A 22,689-nucleotide genomic window follows, 5' to 3' on the forward strand; every position below is an offset into this window, starting at 1 on the left:
TTTGTTTTCAGTTTTGATTCATGTTACCTTCTGGGGTTGGTTGTGCTATTCTGAAGTCTGTTGGCATACATCTCTTTGATGTGGCCCTGGGCTCATGAAACATAGAAATTATGTGTTTTAGCGTGGCTTGATGGACACTCTTTCATTGCCGTTTCTTTTTTTTTTAAACTACTCTTTGTTAAAGAAGTCTGTGCCAAGGGTATTTCTGGTTCCTACCTTTCTCTCACTGCTTCTTTGGAGGTTGCAGCTCTTTTCCGTCTGTCCCTTGGACTTTCACAGACTGCAAATCACTCATAAAATGGTGAGAAAAGGGTGTAAGTGTCTTTTGTTCACATTATATGTCAATAAGTGATGCTAACAAGGGATATCGTTGTTGATGTCATGTGAACCTTGCCTCAGAGTAGAGAATATTAGAAAGGTGTTTACACCTTTTTCAGTGACTGTGCCAAGGCATTTGACTGTGTGGATCATGGTAAACTGTGGGCAATCTTGAGAAGATTGGGGATTTCAGAACTCTTTTTGTGAGCCTTTAGAACTCTTACATGGACCAAGAGGGAGTTGTGCAAACAGAACAAGGGAATACTATATAGTCTAAAATCAGGAATGGTGTAATATAGGGGCATATCCTTTCACCATACATATTTAATCGGTGTGCTAAGCAAATAATCAGAGAAGTTCACTTATATGAAGAAGAATGTGGCATCAGGATTTGAAGAAGGCTTATTAGCAACCTTCTATCTGTAGATGACACAACCCTCCTTGCTGAAAGGGAGGAGGACTGGAAGCACTTGCTGATGAAGATCGTGTGTGTGTGTGTGTGTGTGTGTGTGTGTGTGTGTTTAAAGAAAACCAAAATCTTCCAAATGGAGCCACAGGTGACATGATGATAAGTCGGAAAAGGTTGAAATTGTCAAGCATCTTGCCTTGCTCTTGCTGGGATCTATAGTCAAGGATCATGGAAGCAGCAGTCAAGAGATCAAAAGACAAATTCCATTGGGTGAATATGGTCTACAAGACCACTCTAGAGTATTGAAAGGCAAGGATGTTACTTTGAGGATTAAGGTGTACTTGGCCCAAGCATTGGTATTTTCCATTGCCTTGTATACATGTGTAAGGTAGATATTGAATAAGGAAGACTGTAGCAGAATCAATGCTTTTGAATTATAGGGCAGGAGAAGAATATCAAAAATACTGTCGGCTGCTTAAGGAGCGAACTCATATGTCTTGTGAGAAGTACAGTCTGAATACTGCTTAGAGGCAAGGATTGAGAGACTTTGACCTACTTTGGACATATTGTGCGGAGAGACCAGTCTCTCAAGGAGAATGCCATGCTTGGTAAAATGCACGGGGAGAAAAAGGAGACTACCCGCAAGGAGATGAATTGCCACAGTGGCTGCAACACTGGGCTCAAGAGAGAAACAACTGTGAGCAGTGTTTCATTCCATTGTTCATAGGGCAGCTATCAGTCTCAGTGGACTTGATGGTACCTAACAACAAGAACAACAACAAGAAAACAACAGGAGCTATGAATGAAATCGTTTTTTTGTCGGACATCAAATGGCACCTGCTGTAAAAGAATCCTAACATTTCTTCTAACACATTTGGCAGTGATTTTGGCTTACATCATCATGACTTCTTTCCAGTATTCTTTTTATTTTAAGACTAGCTGACACCTCTTACCTCCTGTCTGGATTTAGAATCCTCTACAAATAACTTATTTAGTGACTACTTTGAAACAAGCATTGCTTCTGAACTTGGCCTCTATCATAATTTTTCTGTGTGGGCCGAATGCCAAGTGTGATGCTAAAGTGCTAGAGGTTGTAACCCAGGCTAGTGAAAAAGTCATGCCCCAAATCAGAACTACGGCCACGAAGCAACTACTGGAAACTCCAAAAGCCCCAGTACTTACGCTCTCAGCTGCTGACCGAAAGGTTGGTGATTCCATGGGAGAAAGCGATAGCTCTTGCCATAAACCCTGCAGCCAAGAAACACTCTGGGGCACGGCATCTTTCCTAGACTATCCAAATCACAATTGACTCAACGATAATGGGAATTAGAACCCATTTCCTCAGTTCCACTTTGGGCATTTTGATTCAAGTAAGTAAGAGGCCCAGAGAAGCTAGTTAGCCAAACAAGTTGGCAGATGTGAACAGAAATAGAAATCTTACCCCAAAGCACACAAAAACCTTTTGGTAAGTTCCTGTTTATTTACTTCAACTTCAGCAATTCCATTTTGGGTTTCTCGAGTAGGAGGATGATTAATTGACATGAAGCAGTGTTTTTCCTGGCACTGGCACCCAGTGAGGAAATTGTATTATGAATTCTTTAATAACTTAGCATAATGAGATCATATAATAAATACATAATAATGTCTTTAGCTGGGAAATAGTACAATTTAGTGATTAAGAAAATGAACTTTTGAGTAAGATCAAACTGCGTTTCTGTTGCAGGCTGCTAGTTAATGCTGATGACCGTGTGTGTGTAATGCTAACACTGAGCCGGGTCCTTTCATTTACAAAGTGACATCTTAGCACTGAACACATGCTGGCTACACAGATAGAGTCAGATTTGACTCATATCGTGCCTGTGCTAGTCTGGGTACTTTAGAGAAACACATCCGCAGAATCTCATATGTCTAAGAGAGAGTTTTATATAAAGGGTACGTGCACATCAAGAAAACATCTCAACCCAGTGCTGCCCAAGCCACAAGTCCAACATTAACCCATGTGTCCAACATCAATCCACAAAGTCCTCCTCCATCTCACAAAAGACACACAGTGATGCCAACTGCAGGAAGAAAGCCGAATCAGTAAATGTGTAGCATCTCAGCACTGGCAGGAGTCTCCACAAGGCTGCTCCAGCACCCAGGGCTGCATCTGGGTAGGTCCATGCGGTTTCTCCTCAGGGATGTCTTGCAGGAAGTGAGCATTGCCAGTTGAAGCAGGGAACTGGCTAAGGCAGCTGCCCCCTGGTCCGACCATCACAAAGCAAGAGACCCGAGAACTAGAAAGGTCCGACTCACTGAGCCATTTACCCCTTTGCCCTTCAATTAACCCACATGTGTTTGTTGGCACAATAACCTTTAACTAACTCAGTGCCCAGTCATTTATTGTTATTTACCAGCATTCGTTTATTATTTGGGTGATATATTTTGTACTTTTATTCCAATTTCTATTTTTCTCATAGGAATATGAGACCTACTAGGGTAAATCTAAAAATAAAATATTTCTACCAAAGCATAGAAATTTTTATTGATCAAAAATATCAAAATGTAAATCAGTTTTGTCATCCTTAAGGGACTCAAACCTTGTCCCTTTTACATGAGTTTTAGGAACCAAAAGAAGTCTTCAGGGGTAAGATCAGGGTGTTAGGGTAGACAAGATAAGGTTTCCCAATGAAATTATTTTATTTTTTTAAAAAAAAAAATTATTGGGGGCTCTTACAGCTCTTGTATTAATCCATACATCCATTGTATCAAGCACATTTGTACATACGTTGCCATCATCCTTTCCAAAACATTTTTCCACTTGAGCCCTTGGTATCAACTCCTCTTCTTTGCCTCCCTCCCCCGCCCTCCAAGCCCTTGCTAAATTATAAATTATTATTATTTTCATGTCTTACACCATCTGCTGTCTCCTTTCACCCATGTTTCTGTAATTGTCCCCCCTGGCCAGGGGTGGGGGTGGTGGTGGTTTGGAGGTGTCAATGGCTCCCTCTTTCTTCCCCTTCTCCCCCCCACCGTCCCCCTACCCTCATGGTATTGCTATTCTCATTATTGCTCCTGAGGGGTTTATCTGCCCTGGATCCCGTATGTCGAGAGCTCTTATCTATGCCAGTGCGCATGCGCTGGCTTAGCCAGGTTTGTCAGGGAAAAGACCCAAAGTCAGTCTGCAAGACAATGAAATTCTCATACCATAGCCCATGCTCCCTGGAAGGATGAACAGGTGCTTTGTTGTAATGGGGGTAAAAATGTTTGCCACAATTTTTCTGGCCTTTTGATTACCAAGGAAGTTTTGAATTAAAAAAAATTATCGTGAAAACAAAACAAAACATGATATTCCTGAGTTCTTCAAAAATATCTAAAAAGATGACCAATTTATGATAAAAACTAAAACAGACACACACAAAGAAACATGACTATAACCTTCTGATCTGACCTCGTTGCCTTGAATTTACCTGGCCGATTGGACCCCTCAGAAGCCATTGTTTTGATTAAATCTCGCTCTATGAGTCATATTGGTAGACCCACCTAGTACCCTCGGTTACAGTTGAGTCCATAAATTCATCTTCATTTTGGTCGATCTTGTTTCAAAGACTGATGGGAAGATCAACTCTTTGAACTAGCTGATCTCTGTGCAACATTTTTTCCACACAAAACTCGTTGAGCCAAAAGCTTGTGAGTCCAATTTGCTCGCTTACAAGGACAGAAGCATGCGTGATCCCGACTTCAGCACTCTGAACCCCTCGGTCCATCTCCCCTGTCTTCTAGCAGTGTTTTGCACATCAGCCACAGATCCTTCATTAGTTAAGGTTGGCCGTCTCTTGGCTTGTTGTTAACCTGGATTAAAAAATACAGCCTATAACATTGTTCTTTGGGGACAGCTCCCCCACCCCAATATAACTGGTATAAAAACCCAAACAACACATTCGCTGCCATTGAGTCCCTGCCAATTCATAGCAAGCCCCCTGTGGGTTTCCAATACTGTAACTGTTTAGAGGCGTAAGTTAAACTAACACGTGTTTTACTATGTTGCTGGAGAAATTTGTTGCCACCGTGCTTTTGCTGAGACCAAGAGTCCAACGGCATCAATGCAGTGCATTTCTATCAATATGGGTTGATGTCTATTATTGGTTGATCTATTAAGATAATTTAAAATGAGTAAGCTATGGGAGTAGAAAGCCTCATCTGATTCCTGTAGATAGGTTGGTGGTTTCAAAATGCTAGTTGTTTGGTTCGAAGCCTACTTTGTGTAACCCATTACATAACTCTCTGCCTAGTTTATGGTATGAAATCTGAGGAACTTGCATCCAAATCCCAATTGCCTATTACTTTCTAACCTTTTTCCACCTCTGAGCCAATTTAGCAAACCAAGTTCATTGCAACCAGCAGGCATTCCCCCTAAAAGGAGCAAACTTCTGAATTTATGATGATACAGAGAAATTTTTTTAATTATTTAGAATAGCTCCTCTTTTTCATTTTATATGATTTACACTCCACTGCCAAAGTCCAGCAAAGTAAATGATACACCCAAAAATATATATTTTGGGAGCTTTTGTATTCTCTTTCTTTGGTAACATTTTAAAATTTATTTTGAGGAGCCTAAATAGACCTTTCTGGAAACAATTAAAATGATCTTTTTCATTTATTTCCAATATTTATTTGAAAAATAAGTTTAAAACATAATTACCAGTATTTAACTCAGATTAAAACCCTGTTATCTATATTCTCTTCTTATTACAGTTTTTTAAAAAATTCTTTTGTTTCTATGATTGACGCTTCTATATATTTTTTTAGATAGTATGAATTATCTATCTACCTGGCACCTATTTTTATATACAAGATTGTCTATCTTTAATAATTATAAAGCAATGTTAACATTTTCTTTGAGTTCATATTTTTGAAGGCAGTGGTGGATACTTATTTAGCAAAATCACAAACTGTACATATGATAAGGTACCTGTGCAGGAAAGGAACTATACCAAGCATGCACCAACTTTCCTCTGGGGACTGTGAGGTAAAAAAATAGAGACATTCCAAACATGATATTATGAGATTTCAATAATAAGACTGCCTGCCACTTTGGAAGATAATCCAAAATGACAAAGAAGCAATGTGTGATCATTATTGTGGATTAACCGATAGATATGAAGATGCTGCATTGGTAAGAATGGCACAGCAATAGGAGACCTGGATGTATGTGGACTTGGGTGATTCCCTCACTTCTCATATCAATGTATGTGTGATTGATAATAATGTTTGGAAAACCTGGTTGCCTACATTCGATGGTAATTTAAATGCTACCTAATATTTATTTGCCTATTTTGTGAGGAATTCATGATGCATTAATAATTATTTATAGCTGCTTCATATTGTTAACTGAAGTATTGAAATATCTGGGTGTCTATTTCTCTCACTCCGATTATTCATTCATTGTGTTTTTTAATTCAGTATTTTCTGAAAGCCTAGCGTTCTGTTGGCTGTCAGGCTATTGATGAGAAGCAAAAGCCCTGATCTCTCTTGGAGCAGAAAGAGACATAGACCACTAATAGAAGTACACAGAAAGTCAAGTTCACATCAAAAGATAGTAAGGAAACATGCACTTTGGTCTGCGGAAGTTGAATGAGAATACGTACTGCTATAAAATGAAGATTAATTAGTGAGGACAATATAAAATTCTCCCCAGCACCCAGCACAGTCTCGGGTATATGATTATTACAGAATGAATTAAAGGTAGGGAAGGGTAATACGTAGGGTTACAAAGCTATTCCAGAACATGACTTGCTTTGAAGCCAGTGAGACACAGGATGCTGCTCATACGTGAGGTACAAGGGATTTGGTACATGAGGGCAGGTTAGAAATGAGCCAGAGCTAGATGAATTAAGTGGAGTATGTTTTATTAGGAGGCTTATGTTGTATCCCATATTAAAAAGCACAAAACCTGGTCAAGCGGCAATGTGGACGTTAAAACGTGATAACTCTGTCCTGTTGTTTTGAAGGCTCGCACGGCGGCTCCGAGGGAAGAAACTACTGGAGAGATTGTTCCACGGCTGCCAGAGAGCAACGCGCGATTGAATTACATGAGCGTGTCAAGGAGTGAAAATTTCCAATTTGAGGTGGGACTTACATTTAGTGACTAATTGGATTAAATGAAAGATGGAGAGGTGAGGTAAAGATTATTTGTTTCATGTAAGGACTCCATCTTTCATACACATTCATATTAAATAAACATGATCAGATATCACTGTAAGTTGAGGACCTAGAGAAGCAAATAACCCAGATGTTGCCCTCAAATGACCCAGATGGTGGTTTCGTGGGTCATGATGATAATTGTGGCAGGCTTTCTTGATCTATGGGGTTTGACGGAGTGTTTTCAAAATATTCCATCATATCAGTGGTTCAGTGCAGTTGCTTTCTTCACATCTTCAACCCTCTTTATCCAATACATCTGTTGTCAGTAGGCTTGGACGCCATGCTTGGTCTCTACTTAAATAAGAGAATGGAAATATTTGTATTCATGTTTTCAAGAGTAATGTATTACTGCAATGGGGAAAAATAGAAGCATATTACCCCAAGATTTTTATCATGGCTTCCTTTTCAATATTTGTAGATTCAAATTGAGTAGAGAGGATGTTAATTAGTTTGCAGATTTGTTTAATTGTCTATAATAGGAAGCTAATTGGTGTTTTGCTTAAAGAATGAATTTAAGGAAATGTGATTTGAAAAGTGTAGTGTTGTTAATTGTGCTGATCTAAGAAGCAGAAACTATTGATTGAATAATATAAGCAATTTGACTGCTTACCTGTAGGCTCCATTCTGGAAACCAGAATTGGAGGAGGCGAACAATAGAGACTTCATAAACGATGACTCTGACCTAATTCTAAGTGTGCTTTTACACAGATTACATAATCAATTTATGTGACCTGAATTCTTCATTTGGGCATTGGTAGATTTCTGATAGGAGATTGAATGGTAAATTGTAGCTAAGGTGGGTACAGATGTGATAAAAAGGCGGGGAATAGGCTAGTCAGTTAATATTGTGGCAGTATCATTTACTCTTATAAAGTGCCATAATGTGATATGAGAGAGGACTGGCCGTAGTCAAGGTTTATTCTCTCTTGTACCCCAGGGGATAACTCTAAGAGGAGTTCAAGGAGTCTCAGAATCAGAGAAGGAGAAGCAGGGCAGGTCTGAAGGGTAGCTGATAAACGGATTCTATGAAGAAATACCAAAGGTAGAATAGACGTGGAGGCAAATAGAAAAGGCTTGCAGGGTGGGAACAGGGTGAGCCAATGCTGAGGAATGGGAGGCATGGGGTAGCTGCATCTCTACCTCACCTGACTGCCAACACGTAGGAAATTAGGAGAGAGGTGGGGGGGACCTTGGAGGTCTGTTGAAGAAGAGAGGAGTTTGGAGAAACCTAAAGTGACTGATGAACCAGTTAAGCTATAGAGACACATAGGGGAGAAAATACAAACCAGAAGATGCCATATGAAGACGTGTGTGTGTGTGTGTGTGTGTGTGTGTGTGTGTAAGAGAGGGGGTGGAGGGAGAGAGAGAAAGAGAGAAAGACTATTAAGGGGGAATACAAGAGTGTGCGGATTGATTGAGGAACTCTATTTGATGGAAGTATACGCTTAAAATTGGTTTATTTTTACCTTGCTGGTTCCTACTTAGCTGTTCTCCTTTTCAAACACTTAAAAAGCTTCTTGGGCAAATTCCATAACTTTCCTGTTCCTTCAGTGACAGCCCATGCCTATTTTAAATTTAAATTTGTTTTCTATTTAAATCTTTCCCTGACTCCCTGTTCAGGCTCTCATTGTAACTTAAAGATTTGGTGGAAGTAAGGAGATGGCGGGGGACACCGTGAGAGGGAAGCCCCGGGTGCCAGTACCTGGATGCTGATGGGGCTGTAACATATTTGTGAGAAAATCCCATTATCTTTGCACTCCATGGTTGCGCACAACTTCTGAAGCCCCCTGATAGACTCATTCCTTCCTTTCTTCGCTCTAGCTGCGACAGCCGTTAGAACTGGGAGGAAGGATGGAATAAGTTGGGAACACAAAGCTGGAGAGTGTGTGGAATTTTTAAATCTCTCATCAGGTAGCTGTCACTTGGGTAGGTTTTTTACATTGACACTTCTTTCCTCGGATGCATATTTGAATTCATGAGCTCTTCCGTCATGTTTCCCATTCAACCTGTGGCAGTTACATAATCCATGTCCACTTGATAAATACCTGTAGGAGCAGAGTCTAGCCTGTCAATCAGGTCACAGCCTGATGATGTCTCCTTATGGGCATGACCTTCTCATAATGATTCTGGGAACTTCCTGTCTTTTCTCCCTGGAGGCAGGACAGACTCTCTTTGCTTCACCTTGCTGTTGAGGAGCCACACTCAGAGAGCTGGTAGAGCCATGTGGAGACCCACACCAGCATTGAGATTCTTCTAGCACCACTGGATCCACAAAACTTTGCACCCACCAGCCTGTGAGCTTCCACCATTTGGCATCATTGCATGTACTGCATGAGTCTGAAGAGGAATTTATGGACTAATATCAAGCATATGGGCTAATAATGGACTTGTGGATCTGATCTGGACCCAGCTGGGATGTTTTCTCAATATACAATCACTCTTGTCTAGAAAGCTCTCTCTTACACACATATGAGTGTCATTAGGTTTGTTTCTATAGTCAACCTAGTCTAACACACAACGCTTTTAACTCTTCCAAATATCCGGCTCCCAGATATTTTCATGCAGCACATAGCTGCTTACTGTGGGAGTCCTCATCTCCTGTAGGTGGCCTTCTCCCGTGGAATGACAATAACTGCCTTCTGAGAAATCCATGTAGTCCTACGGGAACTCAGAGATCTTTTCCCTAACAAATGGTGGCAATATCTGTTTGTTGATCCTCTTCTATCTCTGTCTTAGGTCCACCATTTTCAATTCTCTTTACTCATTATTTAGACAAGCTGATAGTTAAATCACTAATCAGTTGTCCATAGAGACTTTTAATCAGGTGATTAAATGTTCCAATTATTTTCTTGGATGAATATCAGTAATACTGTCACACCCCACTCTTGGCTTCAAGGAGACTGTATCCTAGAGAAACAAAACAGTGACACTCATATGTGCACGTGTATAGATAGAAATTTATTTCGAGAAATGGATCATGCAGTTGTAGAAGTGGGTAAGTCTGGTCCAGTTCAATTATGTGGGTCCGATGATGGCTGAAGGCATCTTCTGCCTCTTGCGGATGCCAAGGCTAACAAACAAGTAGCAGGGAGACCCCAGGCTGGTGGCTACTGGACTGAATGAATCTGATAGTCCACTGATGGCCCCTGCGATCAGCAGATGCTATAGCAGGATGTTGATGAACCAGGTGCAGGATCCAAATCCAGCAATCAAAGCTAGCTAGTGAAAACACACTGTCAATTCCTACTAAGAATAGACAGGGAATGAAACCTCCCTCAGTTGTATGAATGTGGTGACCAGATTAAGGAGGTATATTCTCCATATAACTCCTTGGCTACTTCACAGAAAATCCCATCATAATGTTGACCATATTGTGTTAGATCAGCTTGTGGGAAAACCCTGCCCCGAGTCACTTTGACATAAATCCTAACAACCTCAGAGACATGACAGTCTCTCATCAGAGGCATGTGCTCCCCTAGGGCAGAAGGCTTGATGACAAAGCTCCTTCTCCCATCTCATGCCGACCAGGAGGTCAGGGATGGTTTGAGGGATGTGTGTTTGTTTCTCTCTTAATAAGTAGACATCTTGCCCCTACTTTAGGTGGCTTTTAATTTTATTACAGATGCGGAATGCTTATTATCTTTAGAAAAGTCTCACATATCATCCTCATGGAGGTATTTACTATAGCTATATCTATTATCAAGTGGACTCTTTAATAGAAAAATAAACTTCTACACAACAAGAGTTGTGTCTCAGAGACTCTTGGTCTTTCAAGATCTTCAGATTAATAAATTAATAGCTTAGACCTATATGTAAATTTAGCTTGGCTGTTTTACATATTTTGGCATTGTTTGGTTTTCAATTAACTTCCCAAGATGTAAAACTTAAGGCTGACCTGGGCTCATGCACAGAGGAGTGTGTGCCCACTCATACCACCCGAATGGCCTTGCAGTGGACACTTGAACTCTATCTTTTAAACCTAAGAAAGCACATAACTAAATACATATTTTACTGCTTTGTTGAGGTGATTCCAGTCTGCAACATTAACCCATTTATACTTCAGATCCCTTATATTGAAATGTTTGTAAAGTTGACACAACCATCACCACAAGCTAATGTTCCTGTTCTACACCCGAAGGGATTGATGCTGGTAGTCACTGTCCATCTGTCTGCACCCTTGTAGTCACAGATTGACTTTGTGTTTTAGACACTGGCTTGTTCGAGGCTTTTCTTAAAAATTGAATCCTACACTATATGATATTTTGTGGTTGACTTCTTTTAATTAGTAGAAATTTTTCAAGATTTATCCTTGTTCTCTCATGTGTCATTTTATTTCCAAATAATGTGAAAAATACATTTTGAAAGCGGGGGATTTTTTGGCTTGTTTTTAATATTCTGTGTTCTCTAAAAAGCAATTGTAGAGATGGAGATGTGCATGCAAATCATTTACCAGTTAGTTACCTGTAGCCAGGTACTGATGGGTCACCTCTGACTCATGACCACCTCATAGGTATCCAAGTAGAACTCTGCCATAGCAGGCTTTCAGGGATGGGATTTGTGGAACATAGATCGGCAGGCCTTTTTTTCAAGCTGCCTCTGGGTGCATTCTAAGGTCCTACTTTTGGCTTCGTAGATAGCTACGTGAACTCTTGGCAGACCTGTCCTTATTGGTGAGCAAGACTGGTGAGAGGAGAGGCACGGAGTAGGGGCAGAATGAAGGGAATTACAGACTCAACACAGCTGTCCCAACAGGGTCCAGAGCAGACTGCCCACTGCACTGGTCGCCATGAGAAAGAAATCACCTTCTTTGTCTTGCTCGGTCACTGGTGCCAGGGGTAGCCTAAGAATGATGTGATTTCAGCTGGAAAGCTAAGACGAAATTTAGAGAAATCCAGCAGAGCCTCTTAAAATGATACATTTTACAGCTGAGCAGCAAGTCTTTTGCTTAAAAGAGGCCACATATTTTTGGTTAACAAGACTGAAATAAGTATCTGTTTTAAAAAGAGTTAACAAAACTCCAAGGATGTTGGCTTGTAAAAAATATGCCAAAGTGTGTGTTCATGTAGTGTCTTCTTTCCCAGCGCAGCTCTTTGAGGGCAGAGGCTTCTACCTCCTTTTGTGCGTTAATTTTCTCCCAATCAGAACCTGAACACACAGTGGGAGCCCAGTAAATGCTGGCAATCAACAGAGGTAGCCAAGAAAGATAAATAAATCCCCTTATTTCACACGGATATCTTGCATCCTGAGAACATAGCCTCATAGCTTGCTCACGTACTAAGTCTACACTCTGAGGCGCCAAGAATTATAAGGTAGATAGAAAATAGACCTGAGGTTGTTGGCTGACTTCCCAAAGAGTGTACAGTGGGTATTATTATAAACAGAAATGTTCTAGTAAATTTAAAAAACTTGAACCCCTACCATGCCTAACGATCATGGCACACTTCCAGGCTTGATGTGGCAGTGAGTGGTCTTGGTAGTAACAGGCTATGAGTACGTAGACGTCATCTTCAGTTCCCAGGACACTTCTTATGGAAACCTTCATAGTAATGACATTGAGCCACGGGTTCCAACCTGTTCCCAGGTGTCCCAAACCTGCCCAAATTTCACATTCCTCATTGTGAACTGGAAAATAATCTTCACTCCATCAGCCATGACATTGCCACTCAGAAGCTAATTATTCATATTTTGAGACCCGGTGGTTGTGCTTGGTAACTCACAGATGAGCTCCTCTCCAGGCACGTAGTGCTATTGGTTTTGTTTATTGATTGCTATTGGTTTTGCCTATTGAAGAGTGTATAGATTTTTTTTCTCTTTTCTGTGATAGGTCTTTATATACTTTATAAGAATCTTGATGATCAAGTGATAAAATTAAGAAAATCTATTGACTCAGTTATGAACAAACTCTATTGCTCACCATACATGTTTACACTGTATCACTGAATGTACTTTAGGAGCCCTGGGAATGTAATGTTTAGGTATCAGGCTGCTAAACTCTTAGAAACCCACAGGGGGCAAGTTCTAACCTGTTCCCTAGGGTCACCAGGAGTCAGCATCCACTGGGTGGCAGGAAGAGAGAGAGATGCATATGTACAGGTGTGATTTATCTTCAACATGCAAAGCACATTGTAGTCACAGAGAAAGCCCTACCTTCCCTCTCTACATCACCTTAAAATTCCATTAAAAAAACAAACATTGTATTAGGGGCTCATACAACTCTTATCACAATCCATACATATACATACATCAATTGTATAAAGCACATCTGTACATTCTTTACCCTAATCACTTTCTTTTCTTTTTTAAATTTTATTAGGGGCTCATACAACTCTTATCACAATCCACACATATACATACATAAATTGTATAAAGCACATCCGTATATTCTTTGCCCTAATCACTCCAAAGCATTTGCTCTCCACTTAAAAGATGAGATTTTCTTTTCCATGAACTTTTGAAAGTGTCTTTGTAGTTACTCCGGAGACTAATTGTCATGGATTTTATTTAAGAGACATTTGAACTGGGTATAAGTGTGTTAGTCCGGGTAGACTAGAGAAACAAATCCAATGAAATGCATATGTGTATAAGAGAGATTTTTATATAAATGGTAATTAGACATTAAGAGAGCATCACAACCCAGTCCAATCCAAGCTCATAAGTCCAATATTAGCCCATATGTCCAATACCAATCTATAAAGTCCTTTTCAGACTCATGAAACACATGCAAAGACACTGAATTCAGGACAAGCACAGACCATTGGGTACAAAGTCTTTGGATCCAGTAGCATTGTAAGCATCCCAGCACTGGCCAAGGGTCTCTATCCAACTTCCCCAGGTCATGGTCTGACTGCATCAGGGTGGGTCCATGGGGATTCTCCTCAGGGATGTCTTGCAGGGCGTCAGCCTTGTGTCTTGTCAGTAGGGTATCTCCAAGGGAGTGAGGAGAGAGAGTCTCTCCTGCCTCCAGGCAGGAAATCCAGAAGTTCCCAGAATTCTCAGGAGAAGGCTATGCCCACACAGAGGCCTCATCGGCTGTGACCCGATTGACAGACTAGACTCCACCCCTTCACTGTTAACCCTCTCAAGTTCCAAACTGACACCAGCTTCTGTCAGTAGCACAATAAATCATCAGGATGTCTGCACTTCATGGGTTGCCTTGCTGTGATCACTGCTCAAAAGATGATTTACTGTCAGACGTCAAAGAACAAAAGTGCATTTCCCAAAGATGAAAGTCATAGGTAGATAGTGATATTTAATGTAGAGCTGAACAAGCAACCTATCTTCCATGGGAACACAATAATTAGCTGTGTAATTGCACTGGACTCTAGAGTTTCTGCTTTGATGGGAGGCTTGATTTTCTGAATGACTGCAGTTAAAAGACAGAATAAGAAAGCAGAGTTGACATATCAACACTGAAGGACGGACTTGTCTTTTTCAACATGGGGCTCGGTTGATCTAGTTCTGCAATTTAAAGGTACTTTCCACACGGACACATTACTGGCCACCGTACTTCATGATTCGACTCCATCATCAAATTTTTGGTGAAAAGTTATAGCAGGAAAAGATCTTAAAAGTTATCTCTCCCATCGTCACAGTGGGAAACAAAACAAAACTATACCCTGAATGTAAACAATCCTTCCTAGACCCTTCAGCAAATGTACATTTGAGATAAACTGATACCTTGAAAATCAAAATGATATACAGGCTGAGACAGAGAAGTGCTGCTCACAGGGAGTGGCCATAACCTCCTTGGACTCAGCATCATGCCGCTGCGTTAGGTGCCATCAAGTCAGTCCTGCCCCCTAGGGGCCCTGTTTACAACAGCATGAAACACTACCCATTCCCCTGCCAACTTCAGAAGCTTTATATGTAAGCTCATGTCTGCAGCCACCGTCAATTCACCTTGTTGCGAGCATTCCTCTTTTTTGGTGGAATACCCCTCCACTTTAGGGATGTCCTTTAGGGATGGGTCTCTCCTGACAACACGTCCACATGCTCATCCTTTTTGCCTCTGAGGAGCAGCCCGGTTGTACTTCTTTCAAAACAGATTTGTATGTTCTGTTGGCAGTCGGGGGCGCTTTAAATTATTCTCTGTCAGCACCTTTATTCAAGTGTTTCAATTTTTCTTTGATCTTCCTTATTCAATGTCTAACTTTCACATGGCTATGAGCCCATTGAAAAGACCATGGTTTGGGTCAGGAGAACTTTGGTCCTCGCAGTAACATCTTCGCTTTCAAACAGAAGTCTCAGGCAGTAGATTTATCCAATGCACTGTGATATTTGATCTGTGGACTGCTGCTTCCATGAACCTTGATTGTGGGTCCAAGCAAGAAGAATTATTGACAACTTCAATCTTTTATCCATTTTTCATGATGTCACCTATTGGTCTAGTGAGAATTTCAGTGTTTTATATTAAATTTTAATCCATACAAAGGCTGCAAATCTTCATCAAGTGATACAAGTCCTCCTGATTTCGGCAAACAATATTATGTTTTCTGAATATCACATGTTGTGAATAAGCCTTCTCCAATTCTGATGCCATATTCTTCTTCATATTGTCCAGCCTCTCTGATCATATTTGTGCAGCATACATAATGAATCAGTTTAATGAGAGGATGCAACCCTGGTGCAGCCCTTTCCTGATTATGACTCATGCCGTATTCTCCTGTTCCATTTGTATGACTGCCTCTCGATCCATGTAGTTTCCACGTGAGGACAATCAGCTTTTCAGACATTTCCATTCATCTCAAGGCTATCCACAGTTTGTTATGATCCACACAGTCAAATATCTTTGTATATTCAATAAGGCACAAGTAAGCATGATTCTGGTATTCACAACTTTTCGGCAAGATCTAACATCAGCAATAATATCCCTTGTTCCGTGTCATCTTCTGAATCTGGTCTGAATTTATGGGAGCTCCCTGTCAATGCATTGATGCAACGACTGCTGAACGACCTACAGCAGAATGCTAGTGGCATGTGATATTCATGATGCTGTTTCATCATTATTTGAAAATGGCTGAAGGTTGACCATTTACATTTGGTGCAGAGTATATTTTGTCAATTTTTTAATGCTTCCTACATTTTCGATATATTTTCGCTAGAATCTTTCAATATTGCAACTCAAGGTTTGACTTTTCTCTTTGGTTCTTTAGTTGAGGATACTCTGCATGTGTCCGTCCTTCCTGATTCTCTAACTTTAAGCCTCTGCACATTTCCTTAGAGTTCTTAACGTTGTCTCCCTGAGCTTCCCTTGGAATCCTCTGTTCAGCACCTTTACCGTATCCACTATTCCTTTCGCCTTGGCTTCTCTATGATTAAGAGTGTTTCAGAGGCACCTCTGACATTAACTGTGATCTTTTCTTCCCCGCCTTTTCTTTCTTTCCTGTCCTTTGTCCTGTCACCCTAGCATCACATAGGAATATATTAAGGAAAATATTTAGAAACTGGGTGGTGACTATGAAGCTCGGAATTAGTGGCGGTGCTGGTGGTGGGGAGGTGAAGAACGGGGCATAATTTTGTGAGTTTGAAATCCTAGAACTTCATCATTATGAAGTTTGGATAAAAAAATACCCTTATGCTTCTCTCGGGAATAGCGAAAAATGTAATCATTTAAATATAGCATAGTATCTTCTTTAAAAATTGCCTGGGTCCTGGGTCCCCAACATGTACAAATCTGTTTAATTCTACTGATGTGTGGATTGTTATAAGAGCTGTAAGAACCCCTAATAAAAATGAATTTTTTTTAATTGCCTGGGCCAAAATGAAACTACTGCACTAGAGTTTAGGTATTTTTGCTTCAAAACATAACTAGGCGAAGGCAAGAAATGTTCTCACTTCGTCCTTTAGTAGCTTTTTATAAGAGAGGATAATTACAAAACTATATTTTTCTACTCTTCTGTATGAGGGGAGGAAGTGAGCAACTTTAGAAGCCCCAGTTCTGCCACAGACTGAAGCTCCGTGAAGAAGAGGCTGTGTGACAACAGACGTCCTCACTGAGCTTAGCTGCATCTTAGCTGAAAGGAGAAGACACCAGGAATGTTTATTGTGCTTCATCGACTTTGCAAGGCTTTGCGTTGTGGGCATCATAGCACAGTACGGATGACGATGCAATCAATGGGAATTCCATGAGATGTCATTGTGCTCAAGTGGGACCTGCATGTAGACAAAGAGGCAGCAGGATGAACAGAACAAGTGGATTCAGCACAGTTTAAAGTCAGGAAAAGTATCCATCAGGGCTGTATCCTGGCGCCATAATTGTTCAATCGATGTGCTTAGCAAATCATTGAAAAAGCACAAATATAAAGAAAAATGCGGCACTTGTTTTGGAGACAGACTCATTAACAATTTGAGATATGTAAGTCACAGGATCTTTCTTTCTGAAATTGACAAGGGCATGAAGCACTTGCTGATGAATATTTAAAGACTAAAGCTTTCCATGTGAATTACAACTCAATGCAAAGAACACTAAAATCTTCACAAGTGAATCAGTCAGCATCATCGTGATCACTGGACGCAGATTTTTAATTTAAAATTGGGGTCACGGTAGTGAGTGGGGAGCATTACCTCATAAGCATGTGAACAGTGAATGTGGAAGATTGGAGAGTGGGTGCGTGGGAAATACAGGGCTGGTGAAGAATATCGAAAGCACAATGAGCTGCTCAAAGAACCAACCAAGGTGTCTTTGAAGCAGTCAGCATTCTCCTCGGAAACAAGGCCAGCGAGACTCATTGCGAGAACTTTGGATATATGAGCCGGAGGGGCTAATCCCTGCAAAGGCCCATCATGCTTGGTAAAGTGGAGGATCATCAAACAAAAAGGGTGAGGACACAGTGGCTGCAACAAGGGCTCAGGCATGAGCTGTGAGACTGACTCGACACCAGGTAGTGTTTCCATTGATAATCACGGGGTAGACATGCGTCTGAACGGACTTGTAGGCAAATAACACCAACAGTGTCTACTGTGGACTTTGGTAAATAATAGGACTCTCTGGGTGGCACAAACAGTTATATGATTATCTATTATCCGAATGGCTAGCAGTTCTAATCCACCCAGAAGTGCCTTAGAAGAAGGCCTGGTGATGTGCTTCCAAGAGATCGCATCTGTTGAAAACTCAGTGGGACACAATTTACTCTGATTCACATGGATGAAGTCCCCATGAGTTGGAATCCTATGTTGACATTGGTGGTTTAGATGATACTAACCTTCTATTGATTCATCAATTATAATAAGGGTACTAAATGTGTACAAATATCAATATATGAGAAACTGCATGCAGCAAAAGAGAGGGTTATATGGGAACTCTGTGTTTTCTGTATATTTTTTTCTGTAAACCTCAAAGTGCTCTGAAAAATAAAGTCTATTAAAAAACAGTGGGTAGAGAACCATCAGGAAAATTAAACTCATCTTTAAAATGCCAGGAAAGAACCTCAGAAACTACAGAGACTATAATATTTTGAATTGAATGTACATATATTTTAGGGATGAATTGTTAATAGTGTTCCAATGCTGTCCCTGTCACGCAAGCAAATTATCAAACTGTAGTGACAGAATACTTACTACACATACATTGATACTGTTCAGAATATTCTATTTCTCTCTAGGCATTCAGAGTCTTAAATTCTCTCTTCAGTGCCATATGTTAGAAGGAGTTCTAAAATTTAAAGGTCTCTGATGAGAGAGTGTTTGGAAACTATACGAGATTATTTAAAGGGTTATTCAGCATGGTCAAGATCAAACAGCTCCTGAAACCTGTATGGAAGCCAGTGATATTACTATATGGAAGCAGCAAGAGCCCCAGAGTCAGTAGTGGGAATGGAAATGACACAGGGCCATATTTTAGCTAAGTGTAAGAAGAACTAGGTCCTGAGAGTTGTTCAGCTTTATGGTAAAACACTTTGATTCCTGCAACAGACATTTCCTGGGGATCACTCTGTACCTTGGAAGAAATCCCTGCTTGTCTGTCTGTTTAAAAATCAGTTATTGTAACACCTGTGAAACACAGGGCTTCTCTGACACACACAGGGTTTAGAGAAGTCAAACAAGATTCATGAAGAACTGGCGTATGGGGCAATGAAGATGCAGGGGTAGACTGATGGTCTTCCATGCCAGAGACCCAGGTTGGATTCCTGGCCAGTGCACTTGAGCGTAACCACCACTTTTATCACTGGTGGATGATGCTTGGGTGGTGCTATGATATGATAACTGGCCAGGTTTCAGTGGACAGAGGGAGCTGCTTCTTTTAGTAGGTGGTCATAGAAGCTGTGTGAAGATAGGGAGAGGATGTCAGTCAACGCAATTAATTTTGTGTAACAGGCAACAAACCACGCTGACAAGACAACAACAAATTAAAAAATAAAAGAGTTGCATAGGCAAGTGGCAGATATGTTCTGAATGGTGATATTGAGTACCCTGGCAACAATCTTGATTGTGCAGAGGCATCCTGGGAACTTAAGCCCACTGACTTTGAGTCAATAACAACTCATGTTGTGATTAGGTGACATGGACGGTGGAATGAACCACTGCCTGGTGCCATGCCATTCTCACAATGGTTCCTCTTCTCCAGCCCAGGGTGGCAGCTACCATGTCCATCTCTCTCCTTGAGGACCTTCCTCTCTTCTGCTGCACCTCTACTTTATCTCCAGGGACATGCCAACATGTCCCAAGTATGTAAGATGAAGTTGCTCCATCCTGGCCTCTGACAACTCCCTGTGACACTATGGGACAGAGCAAAACTGCACCAAGGATGTAAGCCTTTCTAAATTCAGGCAGCAGCCCCTTATCCATTGGAGCAGCTGGTGGATTTGAACTATTGACGTTTTGGTGAGCAGTTGAATGTTTTAACCACGACAGAGCTCCTAAGGTGGATTTAGGCTGGAGAAATCAGTAGGATCTGACAGTCTCTGAAACACTACTGTAGGGTTGCTTTAGGTTTGAATTAACTGAACCATAGTAGGTTTGGTGCCAAGGAGAAGATGGTTAATCTAGAAGGTAAATCTCTTAGCACTAACTGCAAAGTTGGTGGTTTAACCTAATTCTCTGTAGAGAAAAAGCTGACCACTTCTCTGAATATTTTCCTGCTTGGGAATGCTGAGGATCAACCTGTTCACCAGGGCTGCTATGTGCTGGAGCTGACTCAGTGGCAGGTTTGGTTATTTGTTGCTAAGGAGGGAGGGAAGGTCAGGTTATAGGACACAGTCACTTCCAGGTCTGTTCACGGCAGGGAGGCCACGCTTCTCCTTTTCCTTTATGGATGGAAGTGACACACAATTTCCCATGTGAGCTTCATATGCCTGAGGAGACTGAATGGAGTCACTGCTTCCTTTTCCCAGTATCATTAAACTTTTAAGGGTTTAGTTATGTGCCACCTACCATCCATTTGAGCAAAATCCGACTGCATGTACATCCATAAGCCAAGCCCATGAAGTCTATGATAAAACTGGAAGCTCCATATAGTGACTCATAATAACACACAATACTAATCATTCCTCTGTTATTATGTCAAAGGTGGATATGTGCAAGTGTTTCCTTATTTTTTTTTAGTTCACAGAAAGGTACACTAGATGCCGCATACACAACCATTTTACTAATTGACCTTCGATCTGAACCATGCCTAACTATAATAAACTTGACTAAAAGTAGACTTAGGAATGGCCTTGCTTATGACCCAGGGGCTGCCTAATACAATACAGTGTTCATACAATATCTAAATCACGCAGCATCCTATTAAGTAGAAAGTATTGTGTACTGTAAGCAACACATGACCATACTTGAGCCTTTTCTTCTCGTAGGGAATTGTAAAAATAGATACCTATTATTTTTGACCGTCAGCTGCTTTTTTTGGTTTGCTGCTGAGAGAACAGTTTACTCTTATTCACGCTGTTAAAGTAGCAGACCGAAAATGGGGTTTAAGTCACAAATAGGTTATCCAAAGAATAGCACTGCCCCTCGCTGAACACAGCTTACACTTCCATCAAAGGTGATCTCTGAGTGCAATACAGTCCCAATAATTAAATTGTAGTCAAAGAAAGACGAGTCCCAAAGTAGTGTTGTGGTTTTAATTAGATGAATTGTGCAGCCAGAAAGCAAACACACCAACAAAATACCCCTGACAGTGGTGTTGATTCTGAGTCATGGTAACACAATGTGTCAGAGAGTAGACTTACTTTCTGGGCTTTCTGTGGCTATCCTCTTAAAGGAAGCAACTTGCCAGGCCTTTCTTGCATGGCACCATGGACAGGTTTAAACTGCCGATGCTTAAGTTAATGGTCAAGTGCAGCCAAAAAAAAATGTCTTTTACTAAGACTGGTCTCAAGGATGGGAGGATAATGGGGAAATCTTCTGCAAAGATTTTCACCACAGAAAATCTGTCTTGGTCCCTGTGAGTCACAATTGACTGGAAGGCAGTGAGCTTTTGATCCCAACAAGGTGGTTGAAAATGTCCCAATGGCTTCCTGTTCCAAAATGTGACACCACTCCATTCTTCTGACTATCACTCCGGATGCATCCCCTCCTTATTCATCTTAGGGTTCTGGAACCCACTGCAAAGTCTCACCAAACATATGAACCGTCAAGAAAATGGCTTAGGTGGTTGTGAGAGAGTTCAGTACCAAATCTGAAATTCCAAGATCCATTGGGAAGGTCCACCTCATCTACCAGACTGTCAAAGCTGCTGGATCAGGACAAGGGATGCATGGAAACTCAAGTCTCAAGATGTAGAGGTCAAGCAGAAGCAAGCCAGATGCAGGGTTCAGAGCAAGAGAGAAGTTTGCCAAAGTCGTCAAGGTCTAGTGTCTGTCAGGGAACTTCTTAAGAGATGAAGTTGGTTCTTGTTGAAATACAGAAATTACCCATGCAGATGGAGGCTAGGATTTACAGTCTCACAAAAATGGAGGACTGTGGCTAGAAGGCTCATATTAGCGAATTAATTACATGGCAAGTGCAAGCAGCTTGTGCCATCTGGAGACCTTACAGTGGATAAAGATAATGAAAATCATTATTCAAATCTATGAGTATGTGTGTATGCAGACAAGGGGCTTTCAAAAAGTCCGTGAAAAATTCCACCATCCTTTAATTTCAATTTCCGGGAAACTTTGTGAAGGCCCTTCATATGGTTACAATTACATCTGCTTTTAAACTTCATGCACAGAAATTTGCTTCAAACTAGTCAACAAATGATGCAGTAATGAATCTGAATTAAGAAAACTACATGCATTCTTTCATATTTAAGGTGAAGGTACTTAGCCCTCTTAGCTTATATTTGCATATAAGGATAGCCAGACTATACCTGAAGATGACCAAAAATATTACTGATGCTGTCTCATGGAGTCAACACTGTGTTTTTCCATTAATATTTTTAAACTAATTTATTTTATTTAAAATATGTATGAATTGAAACTGCCATGTTTAAGTACAGAATAGAAAATGTTTTTTATGATTATTGAGGGCTCAGCTGGAATGACTGTGATCTGTTTCCCTTGCTGGCTCTTTTGAATTGCCTCTATAAATGCATATCTGAGTAATATAAAGATTTCTTCTTGGCATTGTCGTCCCAATGGATGCTGACAGAATTGGCAAAATCCAGCCAAACTTAGAACTTGAACTAGAGTTCAATGAACTTGGCACAATTAAGTATGAGAGGGCTTATAAAAGTTCATAGAAAAATGGAATTAAATGATAATAGAATTTTCCCATAAACTTTTTGAAGCCCTCTTGTACAGCTGGTCCACAGATTGAAAATGTCCTACTAAGATTACTCTTTTTTGCTTTTCATATGGCACACT

General features: G+C 40.7%; 1 protein-coding gene across 5 annotated transcripts in view; it reads left to right on the top strand.

The window, feature by feature from the left end:
• NAALADL2 (N-acetylated alpha-linked acidic dipeptidase like 2) overlaps positions 1 to 22,689 on the top strand; it is a 1,559,949-nt gene that overhangs the window by 379,808 nt on the left and 1,157,452 nt on the right. For all 5 annotated transcript variants that reach the window (XM_075556048.1, XM_075556051.1, XM_075556049.1 and 2 more), the window contains one exon: positions 6,718 to 6,834. The gene's annotated coding sequence lies outside the window, so the exon portion shown is untranslated. The remainder of the gene's footprint in view (positions 1 to 6,717; positions 6,835 to 22,689) is intronic.

Source organism: Tenrec ecaudatus, chromosome 8 (genome assembly GCF_050624435.1).
Source record: "Tenrec ecaudatus isolate mTenEca1 chromosome 8, mTenEca1.hap1, whole genome shotgun sequence".
NCBI classification, from domain to species: domain Eukaryota; kingdom Metazoa; phylum Chordata; class Mammalia; order Afrosoricida; family Tenrecidae; genus Tenrec; species Tenrec ecaudatus.